Source organism: Nycticebus coucang, chromosome 2 (assembly GCF_027406575.1).
Source record: "Nycticebus coucang isolate mNycCou1 chromosome 2, mNycCou1.pri, whole genome shotgun sequence".
NCBI lineage: Eukaryota > Metazoa > Chordata > Mammalia > Primates > Lorisidae > Nycticebus > Nycticebus coucang.
In genome coordinates this window covers 56,241,392-56,261,078 of record NC_069781.1, presented here as the reverse complement: position 1 = coordinate 56,261,078, position 19,687 = coordinate 56,241,392, and the positions used below count along the sequence as shown (strand labels likewise).

At 35.7% G+C, this 19,687-nt stretch overlaps 1 pseudogene across 1 annotated transcript; it reads right to left on the bottom strand.

The window, feature by feature from the left end:
- Nucleotides 1-12,834: 12,834 nt before the first annotated feature.
- On the bottom strand, nucleotides 12,835-13,880 carry LOC128567194 (calcyclin-binding protein-like; annotated as a pseudogene). Its single transcript, XR_008374817.1, has one exon. The product of XR_008374817.1 is annotated as a calcyclin-binding protein-like (transcript).
- Between the last annotated feature and the right edge of the window lie 5,807 nt (nucleotides 13,881-19,687).

Here is a 19,687-nt window from a genome sequence, read left to right as displayed (position 1 = left end):
GAGTTAGAGGTTGATGTGAGCTGTGATACCACTGCACTCTACTGAGGGTGACATTATGGGACTCTGTCTCAAAAACAACAAAAAACAAAAAGGAATTTAGCTGCCATGTTTAAGGACCTGCAATTTTTTTATTGCCTTGAGAGGCAGTAATACCCTGTTTCCCCGAAAATAAGTCAGTGTCTTATTTTAAGGTGTGCTCCCAAAGATGCACTAGGTCTTATTTTCAGGGGATGTCTTATCTTTCCTGTAAGTAGGTCTTATTTTCGGGGAAACAGGGTATAAGACATATATGAAATTATCTTATTTAATTGTCACAAAAACACTTGATTTTATCCTTATTTTGAAGTTGAGGAAATTGATAACTGAATAGATGAGGCACCTTGACAGACGTCCCATCATAAATTGTGGAATCTGAAATCAAACTCGGTTGGCTCTTTACCCACAAGTGACTATAAAACCTTAAACTACATAAATAGCTAAGAAACATAGTGTATTACATTGACAACTCATATCAGGAATGCCAATGGATAAAGTATTAGCTGTAAGATGGCAATAAAATTAAGAAAATTGTCTAGCAATATGATGTTCAAAGCAAAGAGCCATTAATGACTCTGTGCCTTTCTATGTTTACAGCTATCTCACCTCCCAACTGTGAATACCATATTTATTGTTTCTAATTCTCTTCCTGGATTTAAATATGATTTTGTTAATTTTAATCTGCTCTAACAGTGTTTTTGTAAAACACATTTTAACAAGTTTACAGGTAGCTGCAATAAATTTGGCAGGTCATTCTAACCTTTCTTTTTGGTCTTGGGAGGCATGTACTCTGAAGTCTGTGGGAGTGACTGGAATCACAAAGCAAGAGACCTACACCTAATGAAATACAAAGGTAGTGAAGTGTCACATTGTTCCATTAGAGAATACTGGAGAAACTATTATCCTTTGTGATTGGTACAAGGGATATGGACATCTTTCATAAAGAAATACTAATGTATTTTTTATGGAACCAAAATATTGATTCAGAAGAGTATTTTGAAGCTTTATTAAATATGCAAAAAACCCAATATATCTGCAGACTCCAAGCAATAAAGCAGAGTTGAATATTTCATTGACTATCTTTAATATCAATGACATCTGCTTAATTTATTCTTACACTCACAAGTTCATGAGCACATGTTAAATGGTAAGACCTTTTCAAGAATATCTCCAACCTCTTTTTTCTTTCTTTTCTTTTTTTTTTTTTGTAGAGACAGAGTCTCACTGTACCGCCCTCGGGTAGAGTGCCGTGGCGTCACACGGCTCACAGCAACCTCTAACTCTTGGGCCTACGCGATTCTCTTGCCTCAGCCTCCCCAGCAGTTGGGACTACAGGCGCCCTCCACAATGCCCAGCTAATTTTTTGTTGCCGTTTGGCTGGGGCTGGGTTTGAACCTGCCACCCTCGGCATATGGGGCCGGCACCCTACTCACTGAGCCACAGGCGCCGCCCCTATTTTTGTCTCTTACTTAACCGGTTTTCATAGGGTATCCAATATCCATTTACAACTAATCCAAATCTATTTTCAAGCAACACTATGCCACTTCATTTGTAGTGCAAGTACCTTATGATAGCCATACATTTCTAATTACTCCCTCCTGCCCTTTGCATCATTGAGCCATAACTTTCAAATACATAGCAGCTGTTACAACTTTGAACAAGTTATTTCCTGTTGGATTAAATAAGAAAAATTAGAAATAAGAAAAATAAAAGTTTTTATTTTACCTTTACTTATACATTCTCTAATATGCTTCCTTTTTGAAGATCCTAGCTTCTGATGTATATAATTTTCTTCTCTATTGAATAACGTCCTTTGGGATTTTCTTTAAGGTAGATTTATTAGCAACAAATTTCTTTAATTTTTGTTTGCCAAAGTTTTTATTTCTCCATTTTTAAGGTTTAGTTTCACAAGATACAGAATTCTAGGTTGGTGTTTCATTCTCTCAACATTAAATACTGAAATCTGTTCTCTTTCTTGCTTACAACGGCTTTTGAGAAGTGAGATATGATTTTTATCTTTGCTTCTCTATAGGGAAGGTATTATTTTACTTTGACATATTTTATGATTTTTTTCCTTTAATATTATGGTTTTAAAATGATGTAACTAGGTATGCTTTGTTTTCTTGCTTGTTTTGGGGAACAATTTTCTCTGCTTGGTATTCTTTGAATTTTCTGGATCTGTGGTTTGTTATCTAGTATTAATTTGGGATAATTCTCAGACATTATTGCTTCAAATATTTCTTCTGTTTCTTTTCTCCTTCTTTTTCTTCTGGTATTCCAATTGCATGTATGTTGCACCTTCTGTAGTTATCTCATAGTTATTAGATAGTCTGGATTTTCTGTTCTATCTGGAAAATTTTGTTTTACCTTTTTCTCTTTGCTTTTTAGTTTTGGAAGTTTAAATTGATATAACCTCAACTTCAAAGATTCTTTTTTCAGTCACATTCAGCCTACTAACAAGTCCATCCAAGGCATTCTTTATTTTTGTTACAGTGTGTTTGATGTCTCTTTTTTATTCTTTCTTAGAATTTTCATCTCTCTGCTGACATTATCCATCAATTTTTTCATGTTACCTTTTTTTCCCATTAGAGCCCTCAGCATATTAACCAGAGTTGTTTTTTTTTTTTTTTTTTGGCCTGGGCTGGGTTTGAACCCACCACCTCCGGCATATGGGACCAGCACCCTACTTCTTGAGCCACAGGCATCGCCCAACCAGAGTTGTTTTAAATTTCCATCTCATAATTCCAACATTCTTGCCATATCTATATTTGGGTCTGGTGTTGGTTCTTTTTCTTCAAACTGTTTTTTTTTTTTTTTTTTTTTGCCCTGTAGTATATATTGTGATTTTTTTTTTTTTTTTTAACAGTAAGACATGATATTCTGGGTACCAAGAACTTCAATACATAGGCTTTATTAATGTAGTAGTTAAGTAGTGGGGAAAAGTGTTCTGCAGTCCTTCAGTTAGGTCTCAGTCTTTTGGTGAGCTTGTGTGCCTGAGTTGTGAATTTCACCTGTGCTTCTCATCTTTCTCCCCTTCCTTCTGAGGTAGAATAAGATGGCTAGAGGTGCTGGAGTTGCATATTTCTTTTCCCCCAGGTTGTTTAGGCATTGAAACCCCAGCAGGTTAGGTGCTGGTAAAATATATAGTTTCTCTTTAGGGTAGACTTTGTTAATAAGAACAGAATGCTCTATTGTGTTTCAAAATAGGTATGCCCCCACTCCTCTGGAAAAAGCAACAGAAGATTTTTCTCAACTATTCCTTGTGTGAACGTGATAATGCTCTTGGAGGTGAAACACACAAAAGTGTGCTGCCCTTCTGAGAGTGTTTAACTCTCAGACTTGTGTACATTGAGCCTCCAGCAACTCATAAACTAGAATTCATGTTTTGCTATCTCCCCACTGATTTCTAAGAAAGTTTCTACTCCAGAGCTATTTCTCTATTAAGTGTGATTCTCTATATCTGCCTGTCTCTCTAATTTGGGGAGCAGCAATGTACTCTGTGTTTTCACTTCACTAATGGATCTAAGAAGGTACAAATTTTTCAGTTTGTTCAGCTTTTTTAACTTGTTTGGATAGAGTGATGACTTCTAAGCTGCTTACATGTCAGACTGGAAACTAGAAGCTTCTCAAAGTACTTTTTATTTCTTCACATGTATTACTCTTCTGTGATGCTGATGTTTATAGTTTTGCCAAACTTTTAGCATCTTAGGGAATATAGCAAAAAATTCTCTATGTTTTGAAACGTTGTACAGAAAGAACAGAATAACTAGCACTGTTGACATAATAAAACCAACTCATTTTCTGAATGTTCAAACATGTCAGCCATTTCTCTAGGTGTTTTGACATAAGCTATCTTATTTACTTCCCATGTACACTACCCATTTTTACATCAGAAGAAAATAGGTTGAGATGCTAAGTTAATGCTACTGGTGGATGATAATTTGGATTTGAACTTGGTCTTTCTGACTTAACGTTACTCCACTTGATAATCATGCTTTAAATCTGAATACTTTCTTTTCCATTTGCTAAAACAGCCACAGTTGTCACTGATCTTTCAAAGGAAAAGGGGATTTTCTTCAGAAGCTTAAGTTTATAGAGAGACACACAGAGAGAAGATTCTTTGTTATAATTCTTACCTTTTAACATTGTTATTAGAATTAAGAATTACACGGGTACTGAAACTACCAGCAAAATTTAGAGGTTATTTTGAAAATATCATATTAATGGCCTGTGCATCCTGGGAGACAACTATTAAATTATTCTACATTTATCAGTGATAAATGACTCAAATAAATCACTGAAGAATTAATTACTGTGTTTTGTTTTTTATTATTTTATTTTATTTATTTTTGCAGCTTTCGGCCAGGACCAGGTTTGAACACACCACCTCTGATATATGGGGCTGGCGCCCTACTCCTTGAGCCACAGGCGCCACCCCTGTGTTTCGTTTTTTAATGGATACTGATCTCTGTTCTGTAAATGTCCTCTACATTTTCAGAGACTGTAGGCTAAAGAAGTTTTATTCTGAGGTTTATAAGAACTCAGAAGCAAAGTGGGCAAGAAAATGTGATCTTCAGACTTTTAGAAATCATATACCAGTTTTAACTAAAACAAGATAATATAAATTATTATATTCATAGATGTAGGAATATTTTAATGGATACATCATTAAAAGGCAGATATACAAGACTAGGTTGATATTTTGACAGCCAGATTTCATTTTAACTGGTCTACACCAAAATAAAAGTTTGGTCTAGTTTCAAAACTAATGGAGTATAAAATTAGGGTTAAAATTGAAATCACTCTAAGTAAATCTACAAAATGGCTATTCATTTTATTTTGGTGTTACTGTTATTCTAATAGAATTTTATAAGGTTTCATTGTTGTAAAGTGAAAAATTCAGGTAAATATCACAATCCTGCCATCATTATGTTCATCACTCTTTGTTGAAATTCTGAACGAGCTATTCAAGAAACTTTGTTTATGGAAAATTCTCTTGATATTTGGGACCAAATGGTGAAGAACCAAGAAACTTGAAATAGAAATATCTTTCTAGTCCCAGAATCTCTCGTTGGCTTTGAACTGGAAAGACGTATGCCTTCTAGCACACATATTTGCTTCCATATTTGCTAATACATGGACCTGTTCAAGTTGTTCTCCTTATCATACTAACCTTCAACAAACAGGCAGGTCCAGTAGAAAGAAAATGAGCTTTGACATGAGGCAAATCTGGACTCCTATAACAACTTTATTCATCTGTTTTGTCACTTCAAAATAGCAGGCATGGTAACTATCTCATAGGAATATTGGCATTAAATGAGATTCGGTAACTAAATACTTCCCAGCATGGTTTTTGGTATATAGTACGTATTTGATGTTTTTTTTTTTTAAACAAATAAATGATAAATTTATATAAAAAGTAACATAGCCGTCTTTCTTTTAGCAAGGAGAAGATACAAGGTGAAGAGTTAAATTGCAATGTTAATCACAAAACAAAATAGTATCTTGAGAAAGGCAAAGATGGGCATATCGACTAAAAAAAATAAAAATAGTACCAGAAACACTCATTGTCAAGTTCACAGGATAGGAAGCTTACTATTTCCATCTGGAATACCAGAATTCTTTGAGAAACAACTAGTCAGAGAGGGCAGAGATTCTGCTGTATCTTGGGGTTTGGTGTGATTTTTGGCACACTGATGCTCCACAAACCTTTGAATGGACTCTTAGAATTAAAAAAAAATAAACAAAAACCCCACATTACCGTAAAGATAGCTATTATATATATTTGTTGGTTTTGAAAAAGTTTATCAATGATTTTGACAGATAATTATGAGGTCAATCCTGACAATAAGGCTATTAAAGCAAAGTTTATCAAATAGAGTGATGTCAGCTCCCGGCGCGGTGTCTGCCCGGATTCCTGACATGGTGTAGGGCGGGCAGGGTGGGGAAGGCAGTGAGTGGAGCTGAGTGCGGCGGGGTGGGAGAGCTGGGGCTTTCAGCTCCGGGGCGAGGAGGACCAGAACTTTTGGAACTAGTGCGGGCAGCTCTCCACCCCCCAGGCCCACGTGAAAGTAGTTCACCAGGAAAACTTCGTTGGACTCCCATAGCGCAGCCCACGAAAGTTCGCAGGACATCAGGAGGCGGAGCAAGGTGGCAGCCGAGTAACAGCTTCCTTGCATCTGGGCACCGTGAGTCTGGGGATATAGGACTCCAGGTATCTCTGGCTGGTGGGATCTGCCTATCATCACCCCTGAGAGGATACAAGGAGTCAGCGAGAGACTTCTGGACCCCAAGAGGAGGACTAAAACAGTGGAAAACCCTCCACAGGCACGAGAACTTAAAGAGCAAGAGGAAGTGAAAGGAAAATTAGGGCAAGGAAACAGATAAAAGAAATCACCCATGAGGAAGAATCAGCAGAAAACTCCAGGCAACATGAAGAACCAGACCAGAACAACCCCACCAAGGGACCATGAGGTAGCTACTGCAGAGGATTCCACCTATACAGAAATGTTAGGAATGACAGAAAGGGAATTTAGAATACACATGTTGAAAACAATGAAAGAAATGATAGAAACAATGAAGGAAACTGCTAATAAAGTGGAAAATAACCAAAAGGAAATCCAAAAACAGAATCAAATCAGAGATGAACGATATGAAGAATATAAAAAGGATATAGCAGAGCTGAAGGAAATGAAACAGTCAATCAGGGAACTTAAAGATGCAATGGAAAGTATCAGCAACAGGTTAGACCATGCAGAAGAAAGAATTTCAGAGTTAGAAGACAAAGTTTTTGAGATAACTCAGATAGTAAAAGAGGCAGAAAAGAAGAGAGAGAAAGCAGAATGTTCACTGTCAGAATTATGGGACTTTATGAAGCGTTCCAACATACGAGTTATAGGAATTCCAGAAGGGGAAGAAGGATGCCCCAGAGGAATGGAAGCCATACTAGAGAATATTATAAAAGAAAATTTCCCAAATATCACCAAAGATTCTGACACACTGCTTTCAGAGGGCTATCGGACCCCAGGTCGCCTCAACTCTAACCGAGCTTCTCCAAGACACATTGTGATGAACCTGTCCAAAGTCAAGACAAAAGAAAAGATTCTGCAAGCTGCCAGGAGTAAGCGCCAGTTGACCTACAGGGGCAAATCCATCAGAGTGACCGCAGATTTCTCTAATGAAACTTTCCAAGCAAGAAGACAATGGTCATCTACCTTTAATCTACTTAAACAGAACAATTTCCAGCCCAGAATTCTGTACCCTGCTAAGCTAAGCTTCAAAATTGATGGAGAAATCAAATCAGTTACGGATATACAAACATTGAGGAAATTCGCCACCACAAGACCAGCTCTACAGGAAATACTTCAACCTGTTCTGCACACTGACCACCACAATGGATCAGCAGCAAAGTAAGAACTCAGAAATTAAAGGACAGAACCTAACCTCCACACTGATGCAAAAGATAAAACTAAGCAATGGACTCACAAAATAAGACGAATAGAATACTACCACACTTATCAATCATCTCGATAAATGTTAATGGCTTGAATTCCCCCGCTGAAGAGACATAGATTGGTCGACTGGATTAAAAAACACAAGCCATCCATTTGCTGTCTGCAAGAAACACACCTGGCTTCAAAAGACAAATTAAAGCTCCGAGTCAAGGGTTGGAAGACAATTTTTCAGGCAAATGGAATTCAGAAGAAAAGAGGAGTTGCAATCTTATTTTCAGATACATGTGGATTTAAAGCAACTAAAGTCAAAAAAGACAAAGATGGTCACTTTATATTGGTCAAGGGAAAAATACAACAAGAAGACATTTCAATTCTAAATATCTATGCACCCAATTTAAATGCTCCCAGATTCTTGAAACAGACCTTACTCAGTCTGAGCAATATGATATCTGATAATACCATAATAACAGGGGACCTTAACACTCCTCTTACAGAGCTGGACAGATCCTCTAAACAGAAATTAAACAAGGATATAAGAGACTTAAATGAGACCCTAGAACAACTGTGCTTGATAGACGCATATAGAACACTCCATCCCAAAGATAAAGAATATACATTCTTCTCATCACCCCATGGAACATTCTCCAAAATTGATCATATCCTGGGACACAAAACAAATATCAACAGAATCAAAAGATTTGAAATTTTACCTTGTATCTTCTCAGACCATAAGGCGCTAAAGGTGGAACTCAACTCTAACAAAAATGCTCGACCCCACCCAAAGGCATGGAAATTAAACAATCTTCTGTTGAATAACAGATGGGTGCAGGAAGAAATAAAACAGGAAATCATTAACTTCCTTGAGCATAACAACAATGAAGACACAAGCTACCAAAACCTGTGGGATACTGCAAAAGCAGTTTTGAGAGGAAAATTCATCGCTTTAGATGCCTACATTTGAAAAACAGAAAGAGAGCACATCAACAATCTCACAAGAGATCTTATGGAATTGGAAAAAGAAGAACAATCTAAGCCTAAACTCAGTAGAAGAAAAGAAATATCCAAAATCAAATCAGAGATCAATGAAATTGAAAACAAAAGAATCATTCAGAAAATTAATGAAACAAGGAGTTGGTTTTTTGAAAAAATAAATAAAATAGATAAACCATTGGCCAGACTAATGAGGAATAGAAAAGTAAAATCTCTAGTAACCTCAATCAGAAATGATAAAGGGGAAATAACAACTGATCCCACAGAGATACAAGAGATCATCTCTGAATACTACCAGAAACTCTATGCCCAGAAATTTGACAATGTGAAGGAAATGGATCAATATTTGGAATCACACCCTCTCCCTAGACTCAGCCAGAAAGAAATAGAGCTCCTGAACAGACCAATTTCAAGCACTGACATCAAAGAAACAATAAAAAAGCTTCCAACCAAAAAATGCCCTGGTCCAGATGGCTTCACTCCAGAATTCTATCAAACCTTCAAGGAAGAGCTTATTCCTGTACTGCAGAAATTATTCCAAAAAATTGAGGAAGAAGGAATCTTCCCCAACACATTCTATGAAGCAAACATCACCCTGATACCCAAACCAGGAAAAGACCCAAACAAAAAGGAGAATTTCAGACCAATCTCACTCATGAACATAGACGCAAAAATTCTCAACAAAATCCTAGCCAATAGATTACAGCTTATCATCAAAAAAGTCATTCATCATGATCAAGTAGGCTTCATCCCAGAGACGCAAGGCTGGTTTAACATACGCAAGTCTATAAACATTATCCACCATATTAACAGAGGCAAAAATAAAGATCACATGATCCTCTCAATAGATGCAGAAAAAGCATTTGATAAAATCCAGCATCCTTTTCGAATTAGAACACTGAAGAGTGTAGGCATAGGTGGCACATTTCTAAAACTGATTGAAGCTATCTATGACAAACCCACAGCCAATATTTTACTGAATGGAGTAAAACTGAAAGCTTTTCCTCTTAGAACTGGAACCAGACAAGGTTGTCCTCTGTCACCTTTACTATTCAACGTAGTGCTGGAAGTTCTAGCCAATACAATTAGGCAAGACAAGGAAATAAAGGGAATCCAAATGGGAGCAGAGGAGGTCAAACTCTCCCTCTTTGCTGATGACATGATCTTATACTTAGAGAACCCCAAAGACTCAACCACAAGACTTCTAGAAGTCATCAAAAAATACAGTAATGTTTCAGGATATAAAATCAATGTCCACAAGTCAGTAGCCTTTGTGTACACCAATAACAGTCAAGATGAGAAGCTAATTAAGGACACACTCCCTTCACCATAGTCTCAAAGAAAATGAAATACCTAGGAATATACCTAACGAAGGAGGTGAAGGACCTCTATAAAGAAAACTATGAAATCCTCAGAAAGGAAATAGCAGAGGACATTAACAAATGGAAGAACATACCATGCTCATGGACGGGAAGAATCAACATTGTTAAAATGTCTATACTTCCCAAAGCAATCTACCTATTCAATGCCATTCCTATCAAAATACCAACATCGTACTTTCAAGATTTGGAAAAAATGATTCTGCGTTTTGTATGGAACCAGAAGAAACCAAGTGTAGCTAAGGCAGTTCTTATTAATAAAAACAAAGCTGGGGGCATCACCATACTGGATTTTAGGCTGTACTACAAAGCCATAGTGGTGAAGATAGCATGGTACTGGCACTAAAATAGAGACATAGATATTTGGAATCAAATAGAAAACCAGGAAATGAAACTAACATCTTACAACCACCTGATCTTCGATAAACCAAACAATAACATACCTTGGGGGAAAGACTCCCTATTCAATAAATGGTGTTGGGAGAACTGAATGACTACATGTAAAAGACTGAAACTGGACCCACACCATTCCCCACTCACAAAAATTGATTCAAGATGGATAAAGGACTTAAACTTAAGGCAGGAAACAATAAAAATCCTCCAAGAAAGCTTAGGACAAACACTGGAAGATATTGGCCTGGGGATAGACTTCATGAAGAAGACTGCCATGGCAATTGCAACAACAACAAAAATAAACAAATGGGACTTCATTAAACTGAAAAGCTTCTGTACAGCTAAGGACACAATAACCAAAGCAAAGAGACAACCTACACAATGGGAAAGGATATTTGCATATTTTCAATCAGACAAAAGCTTGATAACTAGAATCTATAGAGAACTCAAATTAATCCACATGAAAAAGCCAACAATCCCTTATATCAATGGGCAAGAGACATGAATAGAACTTTCTCTAAAGACGACAGACGAATGGCTAACAAACACATGAAAAAATGTTCATCATCTCTGTATATTAGAGAAATGCAAATCAAAACAACCCTGAGATATCATCTAACCCCAGTGAGAATGGCCCACATCACAAAATCTCAAAACTGCAGATGCTGGCGTGGATGTGGAGAGAAGGGAACACTTTGACACTGCTGGTGGGACTGCAAACTAGTACAACCTTTCTGGAAGGAAGTATGGAGAAACCTCAAAGCACTCAAGCTAGACCTCCCATTTGATCCTGCAATCCCATTACTGGGCATCTACCCAGAAGGAAAGACATCCTTTTATCATAAGGACACTTGTACTAGACTGTTTAGTGCAGCTCAATTTACAATCACCAAAATGTGGAAACAGCCTAAATGCCCACCAACCCAGGAATGGATTAACAAGCTGTGGTATATGTATACCATGGAATACTATTCAGCCATGAAAAAAAATGGAGACTTTACATCCTTCATATTAACCTGGATGGACGTGGAAGACATTATTCTTAGTAAAACATCACAAGAATGGAGAAGCATGAATCCTATGTACTCAATTTTGATATGAGGACAATTAATGACAATTATGGTTATGGGGGGGAAGCAGAAAGAGGGAAGGAGGGAGGTGGGTGGGGCCTTGGTGTGTGTCACACTTGATGGGGGCAAGACATGATTGCAAGAGGGACTTTACCTAACAATTGCAATCAGTGTAACCTGGCTTATTGTACCCTCAATGAATCCCCAACAATAAAAAAAAAAAAAGGAAAAAAAAAAAGTTTATCAAATAGAGTAATGTGACAGCTATCTTATTTCGCATATTTAAATGTGAGTTACAAAAATCTTCAGACTCTGGAAGTTGCAAGAATGTGCTACTGAGCTCTCCTTTGAGAGTGACTTGATGCACCGCAAGAGTCATACTGATTTACACTTTCCCCAGGCATCTCAGAAAATGACTAGAATCAGGCCATTTCTGCTCAAGGAAGTAGTCCTCTACAGAGTCTTCGAGGATCCCTACTAGCCTGGTGAGACTTCTTTCTCAGAGCTATGCTATAGTCAAAGGTTCTTTCTATCCAATAACCCCTCCCGTTTTCTGCAGGTGTCAGACCTGCGTCTGGTAGAAGGTCTGATGTTTTTCTACCTACTGTTGTTCCCACTTCCCTTTATGCTTCACAGGTGTTACCCCAAAGAATGTCTTGCCCTTCTAACTCTGTCTTGATGTCTGTTTCCCAGGGGGTCTGAATTAACCACAGACAGAATAGGAAACAAATATGTTTCTATAGAGTTAATTATTGCCAAGTGAAATTATTGTTCCATTTTTTAAAAAATTCTTTTCATGTATACCTTTTTGTATCAATAGTCTTCATAATTAGTAAATTTAAGGTGTTTCTTCTAAGCTCACATACTTGAAACATTCTGTAGTGAAATAAATGGCTTTTATTTTGTCCCCTAAAATGACCCCAGACGCCCATGAGGACTGTCACATCTTGATTTTTTCTGGGCCTTTTCCTTTTTCTTAAGAAAAATTTAACTTTATTGAACACAGGACAGACTTTAAATTCTTCTTTTGCTTTATGGTTATTACTTTTGTAGGCTATCTGACCTATGGCGAGACTTGTTAATTGGTACTTTAAGAAGATGTTTATCTATGCCTGACTAGTTTAGTTTCTAGTCTATATTCATAAACAAATATATTTGTATCTAGATAGAAATATCTGTGCGTGGATTATTAGTGCATGATATATACATTGCTTAAGCTGATAAGGGATTAGCCAGTCTACAGTGACCGTCAAGTACAGACAGAGATTTGTATTTTATGTAAAAATTCAGATTTACTCTTAACTTGTTCTTACGTTGGTTGGAGCTAATGTCAGTAACTCAAAGGTAAATACTTTCAGTTTTCTACCTCTTAGCTGAACAAAAATACGTAGAATGTAGCATTTTCTTTCTTTTTTTTTTTTTTTTGCAGTTTTTGGCCAGGGCTGGGTTTGAACCCACTACCTCTGGCATATGGGGCCGGTGCCCTACTCCTTTGGGCCACAGGCGCCGCCGAATGTAGCATTTTCATTAGGCAGGACTTGCTTTTTACATTTCACATGATAATGCAATATAACCCTTTCTTCAAGAAAATGACCAGTATACTAATGAAACCATCTTTTCAGGAAATGTTTAATAAGCATATTTTATTTAAATAAATCCTCCAGTAGGAAATGGAGGTTTCATTGCTCTTATTTAGAAGGAGGTTGTGTAAATAGTGACCTGTCAAATTTATATATGCACCTCATTAACATTCCCTTATTGGAAACATCAATATATCCACGTCACAGTTCCCAAAAAGACTTTGAAGTCTCAAAATTCTGTGTCTCCTTTGGCTTGCTTCTCTCTTGATTCCACCCAAGCTTTATTAATGGTTCGCTTCATATCATCATCCCCATCTTCATAAATTTTCTTTAGGACATTCATCAGTCCCTCACTAGGATCTGTTTCAGTGTCATAGGAGGGCTTTTCTCTTTCTTTGCATTCTTTTTCAACCTGACTTAAGTAGTCCCATCGTGTATTTTCTGTTTTCTTTCTGCATGAGATAAGAACTGTATCAGTCTTAACTTTTTGAACTGCCTTCCACAGAGCTCGGTTTCAAGAGATTGTTCACAATCATGGAGTAACTCTTCCCATTTAGATTCTTAACCAAAAGATCAAATGACCTCTCTGTGAAATGCACCTGCACATTTTCAGTGGGAACTTGATGAACACCAGGTAAGGTAATGTAGATTTTCACAAACTTATCTGACTGATCCCATCCATAATTACTGATTTTCATTGCATATCCCATTGTAATGGGAGCAACCACAGCAGCTTGCTTTTTGTTGTCAAGAGGTTCTGCTTTCCTCTGTGATTTCTGTTGCATCTTGTTCTTGATTTCTGTTTCAGTCTTGGATTTTTCAGCTGTAAGGGCATCACATACTCTTTTCCTAGTGGCTTTTTCCAGCAACACCTTTGCTTCTTCTAGATCTTTCTGTAGCTCTTTCAAAGCTGAAGCCATAGTGGGGCTGGGTCAGACCAAAGGCCCAAGCTGCAGCTACGCCAAGGAGGGAGCAGGAAATGCCACACCACCCGCCCTCCTGGGCCTTTTTCATTTATTTCAGTAACTCACACATTGAGTAGTTATTTGTTAGGTGATCAAGGCACTGACAGGACAGTGGGAGGGAAAACAGTCCTGTTTCCCATTCTTATGGGAGAAGGAGGATATTAAATAATCATAACCACACAAAGGAATATCACAGACCTATAAATGAAAAAAAGGAAAAAGATTGAGTAAACAAGATTGAGAAATAGAGAAGTAGGAGGAAAAATATAGGAAATTATGATGTCATGGAAATTAAGGGAAAATTCTAAGTACTCTGAACTCAGTTGTGTCAAATGCTTGTCTGAGAATATCAAGGGCAGTTATTCAGTATTCAACACAAGCAAAATGAAGACTTTGATCTGACAGCATGGGAGTTATTGGTGACCTTACCAAATGTGTGTTGGTGGACAGAGGGATTAGAGACTTAAGCTATGAGTGGGGAGTAAATATAAGATGAAGAAATTGAGACAGAGTATGAAAACAATTCTTTCTGAGATTTGGCTGTAAAGGAGAGAAGTGACAAGGGATGATATATCAGGGTTGAAGGAAGACTTTGCAAGATTTGAGATAACATGTTGGTGGTGAATGGCAAGGAGTCAATCAGAAGCAAGAGACTAAAGAGATCGTAAAGAGAGAGGCTACCTGTTTTCTTTTTTCGATTAGAATCTACCCTCTTTAATTTCACCCCAAATCAAATTTCAAGTGTCCTTAGTTTTGATGAGAACCAAAAAAAAAAAAAAAAAAAAATCAAAAACTGTTGACATAAAGACCTGGCTCTCTATCTGTCCCATGTGTGAAGTCTGATAGGCTTTTCATTTTGTTGTAGAGATGAGGAGGCATTTGACAAGGCAGAAACTGCCCACAGATAAAATGAAATTGGCCACATTTTAAAAAATACACAAGCTTGAAATAATTCAGAAATAGTCTTAAAGTTCATACTCCTTAATTTGTTACTTTTAATTCTATAGATAAGAAAACATTTTGAGAATCTTTGAGAAGCTTGGAATTTGAGACTATAGCATTTCTCCTGACTGATTCTAAAATTTCAAATGGCTATAGCCATTATTGATAATAATGTAGATGTTGCCTTTAGAATTGAGGCTTTGTGCTTTTGGAAGTCTTTATCGATGCCTGAAAACTTGAGTAATCTCTGAGGAGTTCAACATTTGCAATGTGGTGACTACCAACTAGGAAAAACACACAAGTTTTGTCTCCTTAGTCATTGAACTTTTCACAACTCAATGAGAATTTTGAGGATGATATAAGAAGACTATGAACTTAAGAATATGAATTATTTTTATGGAGCCAAAATGGGCGTGTTGCCTTTATTTTAAGGCTTATTTTCTCAACTTGATTGAGACTATTGTTTTTGATAAAATACAGATGTAAGTGTTATTAATTGTAATCTAGCAACAGAGAAAACTAACACATGCTAAGAACACTTTGAACTCTGATACACCATGATTGAATTGAACCATAGCAGGTTTCAGATACTTGGACTCAGTTTTGCATATGTGCTTTATTAGTCAGGAAGTTTTGCACTGATAGAATCTTGCAAATTTAAACCAGGAAGGGACTTTAGGAATCCTTTATTTTATGGCTCTCAGTCTCAAAGTAGACTTAAAATTCTATGTAAAATTTTGTTCGTATGTGCTTGTCTTCAGATTCTCATGGCTTTCATTAGATTCTTAAAGTTATTGATGTTAAAAAAGCATCTAAAAGTACATTTTACAGAATAGAAAATCAATACCTCAAGAACCAAGGCTTTTCTCCAAATCATACAAAGCTTTAGTTGAATGATTAATGACATAAATTTTACTCTTATGCCCATAAAATCAAACCAGACATATGAAGACTTTCTTTACTACTCAAGTCATTTATCAGGTCCAAATTGCCAGCTGCACGCTCTCCTCGGCTATTTAGGCACTTTTGCAAAGCTTTAATGTTTTTTATGAGACAAAAATTAAAATTAAAAAGTTAAGAAGGGATAGACGTCTTTGCCTTTACTGGGAAAAATAAACAAAGGCTATTAAAAAGAGATTGATCAAATTATGTACTGAGATGAGCCATTCACATTGTTCATTGCACTTATCCCATACTAACGTGATCAGTTCAAACCTCAGAAGAAATGGAATGTGTCCACTATTTTTCTGTTTTTTTTTTTTGTTTGTTTTTTTTAATTTCAAAGTGGAGTGAATAGACATCCTGACAGAGTCCAGCTGGTATTCCCTTTGACTTAATGAGTTTCTTAACACATCCCATTGTAACGCAGTACTGGAGAAACATATGGCACATGTAATTTTTAAGCATGAATTATTTGAATTTTTATTGTGTATTTTTCCACCTATGATTTCACAGTTTCTTTAATAAATTACATTATATATATACACATAAGTTATAGACAAATATATGTGCCAATTGTGCTCTTGTCATGCATATATGAATGAAATAACTTCATCTTCTTAGATACAATCAATAACTTCATGTTCTAGAAGCAAATAACTAAAAAAAAAAACAATATAATATACCCTAATTTTAACATAATTATAAATATTTAAGACCTTTTGGTAAAGTACCACAAAAAAAGAAACATCAAAAAGTTTAAGATCAGTAACTTTACCTTATCATTATAAAGATAAGATATACCTTAAGATGCCACTAAAAGATGTCTTAAGGGAGAAATACAATCAATTAGATATTCAGGGAAAAAATGAAAAGGAGAAACATCAATAAATAGATAGGCATCATTCTTTTTCTTCTGGTAATGATTTTTCTGAACTCCATTTAATAATGAATTTCAAGTTATATGTCTTCACATAACCTTACTACACTATTATAAGTGACTAATGATGGTAAAGCTTAACATGAGAATTAAACCATTCCCTGGGGCCTGAAACATTGGACCTGAAAGAGTCTAATGTTAACTGCATTATGGCACTGGGTTTTGATGTGCAGCTATTATTTTCCAAGCTTTGACTTTGAAGACATTGATCAAAACCTACCACCTTCTACCATGCACAATAACCCTGTCAGAGGCTTGAAAACACCTCGTAACAACCACCTTATGCTCACAAAGAAATGGATTTCAAAACTAAAAGATGTGTGGCAAGGAGCCAGGAAGGAACTGATTTACCAAACTTACCTCTTATTTAGAATCCTTGTTGTGAATGGAGGCAATTTTTTACTCACACAGATTTTTAATTGGGATACTTCTAATAAAAGCTTCAGAAGACAGACTCTGTCATGACAAAAGGTAGAAGACAAAAGGACAGAAATGTGTAACATCTTTCAAAGTCAGCTTCATCATATTTTATAACAAAAATGAGCAAAAATTATTGTTTTAGCTCCTGAAGAAAAAGGGATTTGAAGATACATCAGTAATTAATTTACATATCTTGCTTGTCTATAATCAATAAAATATGGTAGGATGCAACCATTAGCATACATTATTTTGCTTTAAACTAACGAATTCAGTTTCTAAAATGGGCATTTAAGAACTTCTTTTTTGCAAATTTTTATTTTATAAAAGCCTTTAACTATTTTTCTGATGCTAAATGGCAGGATCTCACAACAGTTGCAATAGTTACCTTGAGAGGGAAAAACTATCTTTGACCCAATCAATATTTGATTTGAAAGGAGTGAAATGTATCTAATCTGGCTTTCTTTCCTCTTGAGAGTAAAAGGAAAACGTGTTTCAAATTGCTAGTGGCATAAATGCCTGCAAAAATATTGATCTCCCCTTTACTACTATTTACATGGAGTGTGGAGAAGAAAGAGAAAAATGGAATAAAAACCCTATCGTTTACTAAGAAAAGATGTGCACATATAGAGTTTTGAATTTCTCTTTCCTTTTTTAAAAAACACTTGATACATTGTTATAAAAATGGGACTGTTGTTAAGAGAAAGAAGAGTTGCATTTTTAACCAACAAGTTAAATGAGTTAGCCAGCAAGTGCCTTTTCTGAGTAACTCTATCATAAACAACACTGCCTAACTTGTTTCGTTGTGACTGTTTTATAGTGGGAGCTAGCCTGACTTCTGAGGAGCATAGGTCTAATGTCAGACTACCTTGAGGACTTACTCTGTGAAAATCTGCTTTCTCATTTGTGAAATCAAGATTATATAATTTTTTTCAGTAAGGTGAATGTCAGGATAGAATGATATAATGTATCTAAAGCCCCAAACACAATTCATGATCCATAATAAGCAGATCTTGTAATTTAGCTACAATAAGTAGAAAGAGGAATGAATATATATGTGTGTGTCGATAGATAGATAGTTTTTTAAGGTGGTAACATTTTATGAGAGAAGTTCGTTGATTAGTGATTATTATTTTCTCTTTTTAATTAATTTACCTAGGATGCCATTTTTAATTAAACTTCTTAATAAAATACTTCACTGTTTAATATGTGCTATTCATTCTGTTACAACCTTTAACAGCCAAATAAAGGCCTTTCACATAGGTTCTGAATGAAACTGTGCTGTGGCCTGTTTGTTTAAGGACTGAATTCAGAGGAAATGTTTTTGTATATATTAATTTATGAAGGTGGGTCCTATTCAGTGTAAGACAAATCACAAATCTTATCTCAATGCCTAAGCATGAATTTACTTTAAATATCCCACAAGTTAAAAAACAAAACAAGCATTTCATAAGGCCTGAGTCCTATTTACACAGTAGACATAAATCCATGGGAATAAACTAAAAAGAACATAGCTTTTGAATATAGGGATACGCAATTAACTACAATGGCCCCAAGGTTTCTTGTGTAAGTCAGTAACACTCCTTTATAAAGAGCTGTTTAAATCAGCAAGTTCACAATAGTCTGTGTAATTTGCTCAAAGAAAGATCAGGATATGTTTTAATGACTGGCGCTTTTGTCATGCTTTACTTCAATTCTTCAATTCTCTTTACTTCAGAAAATGACAAAACTGTGATTATCCTTCTACAAACTTTATTTTGTAAAACTGTTTTCTTTATGCAATGTTAGGTTACCTCTGTTATTTCAGAAGGCAGTACCAATTTCCTGTAAGGAAACCACTGCCATTTAAGTGAAGAAGAAAGAATACGTGGGGGTAATAATGAAACAAACTGCATGTTAGAATTAAAATTCATTCAACTCTTTCAGGAAAAAAGTAAATACATAAGTTAAAAGCTTTAAAATATTTACAACCTTTAACACAGCATATGTGTTTGTATGGATTTATTACAGAGAGATAATTTGAAATACATAACATGTTTTATGCATGTCTATTTATCTCCTTTTATTTAAAACAGGGAGAAAATAAAACAATATAGATTTCCAAAGCAAGAAGAATTAGAAGAATTAAGTAATTATGATATGACTAAATAATAGAAAATTAGATAGCTATTAAAGCTGATGTTTGAAAAAAACCGTTAAAAATGAAAAACATTTATGTTGTAAAATTAGCTTAAATGTATTATATATGACATTCATATAATACTTTTATATGCAGAAGAACTGCAGAAGTAAATACACCAAAAGGTCAATCAATCTTATTCCTAAGCAACTATATGTGCTTAGATCTAGACATTCTGAAAAAATACTGGAAAGTAATCATTGGCCTGAAAAGTGTAACTATAAATTTTATAAGACTCTTGCTTTAAGCAAAAGATTATAAAATATCTTATTTAACATTAAATAAAACAAAATATATGACAAGCCATGTTTTAAAAGAAATCACATTCCAGCTCACATAAAATCAAAGGAGGAAAGGTAGTAAAAGATTAAGTAGTAGTACACTGGAAATTACTTCCCATCCA